Below are 5,862 nucleotides of genomic sequence, written 5' to 3'. Positions count from 1 at the left end.
CAAGTTCTTGCATCTTTAAAAACCATAAGCCATTTTGATTTTCTGGCTTCAGGGCTTCTATCCATTTCTGAAGAAAGACTAGACAATGCCCAGGAGGACCTCTTAGCCTTCTTTTTTGGGCACTGGGAAATATTTTCTTTCCAAGCTAGGTAGGAGAGAGGCAGATGACTACTTCATTGCCCTATGGCCTTCACACCTGTGGTGGGCCTCTTTGTAGGAGAGCTAGCACATGTAAGGATTGTCTCCCTTGCTCTTGCTGCTGGGTCTGATAGTAGCTCCTTTACCTCCGGTTCTCCTTTTGGGTAGCAGCAGGTTTCCTTTCAAACGTCTGTATAGACAGCAGCATCTCTCATCTCAGCTTAAAAAGGAGACAGGTCAACCTCCGTTTTTCTTGTTCCCATTACTTTGCAGCTTTGACTTGAGGATTTTTCTTTTCCTGAGCTAACAGGATTGTTTCTCACTGCCAGAAAAATCCTTCCATATGAAAACTGGCAGCACTCAGAGAGGAGTAATACTTAGTTACCTCCTGCTTTGCGCTCTTGCTAAGGTACTACATTTCAACTTCTTGATTGGAAACTGCCTCTAGCATGCGAAGACATGAAATCGGATGAAGCAGAAAGAGATAATGTGTTTTTTTCCCCACTCTCTCTGGTTCCACTACCCTGCAGTGGGATCAAACCCACCTGCTATAACCCATGGCCAACACATGATAAACTGAGCTGTAAAAATGAAGCACATCCTAAACAACAAAAAGTTGGGACTTTAATAATGTTTCCCTTTCATTGTATGTCTTTTTAATATTTTTTTTTGGGTGGGGGGAAGATAACCAGTAACTATTTATTTTGTTTCATTCCCTTCCATTATAAACCAGGACTGGCCACATCTGCAGTCCAGAGGTTGAACAATTTGCTATAGCCATATGATCACGGTTAGTCATTTTTCTCTTCATTCCTGCCTTGTGTAAACTAACCGAGGAAGATCCATCTTCCTATTTCAGCTTTGGTGAAACAGCAACCAAAAAAAAAAAAAAAAATTATCGCTGCTTTGAAGCTGGTAGCTGGTTTCTATTGAGTCCAGCTTTTGGTAATTCTCCCATTTTCTGTTTGTATGAGTTGTGCCTTCAACTTGTGTGGCATTGCCTTGTGCTTTTAAAAAAGCTGAGCTCCATGGTTGTACTCTTGTTTGCAGTGCTTTGGAATTTCAGGATGAAAAAATGGCTAAATAATATAATGATATTATTTTTTGAGTCATTTTTTTTAGTGACTCAGTTTTTAAAAAATATTTTTGCACATGGCCCACATTTTTTCTTGTTTTTATATACTCTTCCAGCATATAAGTTAACCTTTTTGCCTGATTTTGCATTTGCTAGGAGAGGAGAAGAAATTACAGTGCATACACGGAGTGCCTCTGGCTCCAAGAGGATGAGCTGGCAGGTTGGTGAGAGAGTCAACTCAACAGGTCCTTAGATAGTTTTGTTTTCTTGTAGGTTGCTGTAAAGCATCCTTTTTTGGCCCACACAACATGGTCATCCTTTCTGAAGACAAGTGTGTAAGCGGCGAAGGATTCACAAACAACATTACTGCTTCTACCCAGGTACGCAAAAACACTTTCTAACTTATCTGATCCTTTGAGGAAACAACCAATTTAGATTCAGTTGTAGCAACCCAGTCCCTTGAGTGGCTTTATCAATGGGCTTCTGAATAAAGACTTGATTAATCCTATTTCTGAATTAGACCCAACAAGGTTGGGTCTAATGAGCTGTAACAATGAGCTCTGTTACTGAAAATGCTTGCCTTAACTCTGTGCCTTCAAATGTTACATTTTGGACTCAAAGGTATTGTTTCTGGGAGTCTGTTAACTTTATTTGAGCAACTTTTCCAGGAACAGAAAATTTACCACATGCAGTTCTGTAGTATAAGTCATTTTATTGGTCTGAAAACCTTGATCCTTTAAGGCTTGTATCAGCAGTATGTATAAGCTTCAGGACTAGATTCACTTAAATATTTTTAAGACTATGCTGTGTAGAGTTTCCAGAATTTGTAGAGACTTAAGGATGCAATCCTGGCTTCATTTAAGTCAGTGGTTAAACTCCCACTGAAGACTTGGGAAATAAAGTGATTGATTATGGAATCGTTATTTCCCTTCACTTGTGTGCATGTCTCCAGCACTGTTATGTCAGCATTTTGGTCTTCTTATGGGATATGTTTTCTTTGAGAGTGTCTACACGTTGCCCTATGGCAATGTAGCGATATGCTCTGTTGCCATATGGCATGCTACAGCAACATAGCAATCACATGTGTCTACCCGTGATTTCCAGCTATGTCGCCATAGTGGTGTGCTTCCCGGGTATAGTGTGGCACTGTGGTAACAAAGCAGTAAAATCTACCTGTGTGCCATGAGTATGGTGCAGTAACTGCCCATACTGTGCTGTGCTTTAGTATTTTCAAGAAGAAGTACTAAAGCACAGTGTGATAGCAACCTTACCATATGCTGACATGCAGACACACCCATCCTGGATGTAAATCCCAAAGGAGCACAATGAAACACAGCAAATTTCATGTGGAAAATTACTATGTCCAAGAGACTTCATTAGAAGTTCAGAAATGGAAGGTACCACTGCCTTAAAAGAAGTTTAATTCTTTAAAGATTTTAGCCAGATTTTCAGTTGGACTAAATTAGCATTGCTTCATATTAGTTATATTGTTTTATACATGCTGAGGATTGGTTGTGTATCTGTTAAGATTTACACAGGAAATCTCATAACTAACTTATTTGAGACTCTTTGTATAAAGGTGAGAAACAGAAAGGAGCAGGGAAAGAGGCCCAGTAAAGGGATAGAAGTGTTAGATAAATAATTATCAACCATCTCTTTGACTCTAGGAGTCTTGGCAAGTGCTAAGGTTAATGCATTTAATCTTGGTAGTAGTGACATTCAGGTTAATAGAAGAATTAACCTCAACATATATAATCTAAGTTGGCTAGATAACGAACAGTGTATCAAAAGTAAGTAAAGAGGTATCTATATATCAGCTTTGGGGGAAAGCTGATGTATAGCTTATGTTCCTTGTTGTACACACACACATAGATAGATAAATAGAGCGATAGTAGGGGTGTGCAAAACAAGCTGTATTCAATTTGGATTCAGATTCAGCTCAAATCAGGGATGGTGATTCGAGTTGTTGATGTGGATCACTGTCCCCAATTTGATTTGGCTGAATCTGAATCTGAAGATTCAATGCTGATTCAGAGAATCAGTGATTTGGACATAGACACTGCTTTAAATGTTTTTTCTACATACCTCAATGTACCAGGCACAGCTCATGAACGCTGCAATGCTAGAGCAGATGGAGACTCCCACAGGAATGTGGGGGAGAGCCCCTGCATGCTTGGTGGCGAAACCAGCAGTGCACCAGAAGTACTTCTGGTCCACTTCTGGGTCTGCTGCCTAGTGCGCTGGGGAGCCCCCCGTACTCCTGTGGGGTGCTCCATCTGCCCCAGCATCTCAGTGCTGATGAACTGCCTGCTACCTAGAGTTATGTAGAAAAAACATTTAAAGCTGTGTCTATGTGCAAATCACCAAATCTTTCCGAATCAATTCAGAGGGTTCTGATTCGATTCAGAGAGATTAAAGGGTCTCCTGATTCGATTCAGATTCGGAGATTCAGCCACCGAATCAGGCCAAATCTCTGCCGAATCGAATTAGAGACCGAAACTTTGCCACAGCCCTAATAGGTAGATAGATAGATAAATATAAATGTATACACACACATACATATATGGATATAGATATACATACATACACACATATATAGATGTGTGGGTGTATCTACATATCTATAGGTGTGTGTGTGTGTGTGTGTGTGTATGCTTACCTATATCTATATATCTATGTGTATATGTATCTGTGTGTGTGTAGGTGGGTATAAAACAAGGAACATAAAAAGGTTCCTCCAAACATAGAAAATATAGCTATATAGATATACACATATATAGATATGTATAGATATAGATACACACACACATTTGTGTATATATACATATACATATATGTACGTATACACGTGTGTCACAGGGAAAAACAGAGGGGCAGACCCCAAGGAGCCAGGGGGGAACCCTGGGGTCAGGAACCTGCCGGGGAAGGCAAAAGTAAAAGGAAAGAAACAAAAGACTTCTTGCCTGTAGCAGGATCCGTGGCAAAGCCAGAAATGGAGGCGGGACCTGAGCGGATCGTTAGCCGCACCTTTATAAAGCTGCGGCCGGTAGATAACGCCGGGGCAGGAACCGGCTGGTGGATATAAAAAGAGCCGCTGGCAAGGAAATGGGGGAGAGATCTGCAGTGACCTTAACAGGGAGGTCCCTCCCAGAGCCCCTACGAGGGGAAAAGGAGTGGGAAACTGCCTCTCCCAACACGGGGGAATGCAGCGAAGCCCGCTGCAGGAACAATGCTACCGACAGCAGCACAGGGAAGGAAGAAGCTGTTGTCCCTCGCTCAGACCGGGCACCCAGCCCTGTAGACCAGAAAGAACAGAAGGAGGGTTCTGGAGGGGGCAGCAGCCACCAGGACGCCAGACCAGGTGGGATCGTCGCGGGCTCCAGTGAGCTTGAGAAGACGCCCCAGGTGGGGGATGAAGGGCATAATCAGTGCAAGGGGCTGCAGAAGATGAGCCCCAGTGGCATAGAGCCCCCCCTGATGAGGAACATGTGGGAGGTGTGTGAAGAAGGGCCACCACGGGTCCAGTGAGTGCACAGGCAGGTCAAACAATGAGGAGGAGGGTGTTGGAGCTGGCAGTCTAGCCAGGTCCCAGTTTATCACTGGCTAGGGACCTCGGGCATCTGAGGCCTGGCATTGTTGAGCTAGATGCGAGTATAGAGGGCAAGAGGGCAGAGACCTTTCCCTTTTTGTGCACACCTTCATATTTTCTTTGTGTTGATAATGTTTCTTTTGTTTCCCACCTTTGAAGGGGTTGTGGTGCAAGGTTTAAGACCAGGAGGGGTTACTATCTCCTGGGAGGCCAGGCAGTAGTAAGGCGCTGTGGGCAGAGGTAGGGTTAGGCCCCACAGGCTGATACAACCATCCCCAGTGAGTATCTGCAGAGCCCCAACAGTCGGAGAAACCGGCCAAAGAACAGCGTGAACCCGTCAAGGCAGGGTGTAAGGGCGGGGTAGAGGGGAGGTGGAGCCTCGCAGAAGATCATCATCCAGCTGTCCCATACTCGAGAGAACCCCAGCAGTTGGACACCCCCCCCACTGGAATAAGATACAAAGTCATGGCAGGAGAGATTGGGGGAGAGACTATTCGGGAGAGAGACATCCACTCGGCGGGACAGCAGGGACGGACAGGCAAACATCCCTGAGCATCCGGGGCCACGTGGCGCGTGACCGGATGTTTGAGACCAGATGGGCACAAAGTGGTGCATTGGCTGGGAATGTCTCTGAGAGCCCGAGCCTGGAAGAACAACATGCAGTGCAACCAGCGGCCATGAATCTTCCCGATATGTTGGGCCAAAATTTTCAGATGCTGACCCAGATTTTGCATACACAGCAACAAATGTTGGAGCGTCAAGAAGATTGGCTTTGGCACAGCCTGACTGCATTCAAGATGCCCCGAATGACCAGTGAGGATGACCCGGAAGCATATAACAAAGCCTTTGAGAGACACTCTGACAGGCCTGGACAAGGGGTACTGGGCCAGTCAGTTAGGCGCTCTGGTTGTGGGGAAGGCCCAAGCGGCATACCGAGCGCTCCCCAGGGAGGAAGCCTGGGACTATGAGGTTGTTAAGGCCACTTCTGGTTTCATTTTTGCCACATGGATCGGCATTGACTGGCATGCTGGTTAATGAAGTGCCAGATAACATGGCTTTT

At 44.6% G+C, this 5,862-nt stretch overlaps 1 long non-coding RNA gene across 1 annotated transcript in view; it reads left to right on the top strand.

Annotated features, from left to right (window-relative positions):
* Positions 1-852: 852 nt before the first annotated feature.
* Positions 853-5,862, top strand: part of LOC109314836 — a 6,589-nt gene continuing 1,579 nt past the window's right edge. Inside the window, exons 1-2 of the long non-coding RNA XR_002102376.1 lie at positions 853-928; positions 1,487-1,593. This is a non-coding gene — a long non-coding RNA (uncharacterized LOC109314836). The remainder of the gene's footprint in view (positions 929-1,486; positions 1,594-5,862) is intronic.

Source organism: Crocodylus porosus, unplaced genomic scaffold, assembly GCF_001723895.1.
Source record: "Crocodylus porosus isolate Cpor-Errol unplaced genomic scaffold, CroPor_comp1, whole genome shotgun sequence".
NCBI classification, from domain to species: Eukaryota; Metazoa; Chordata; order Crocodylia; family Crocodylidae; genus Crocodylus; species Crocodylus porosus.
Note: the sequence above shows the minus strand (reverse complement) of the source record. Positions and strands in the feature narration are given on the sequence as shown.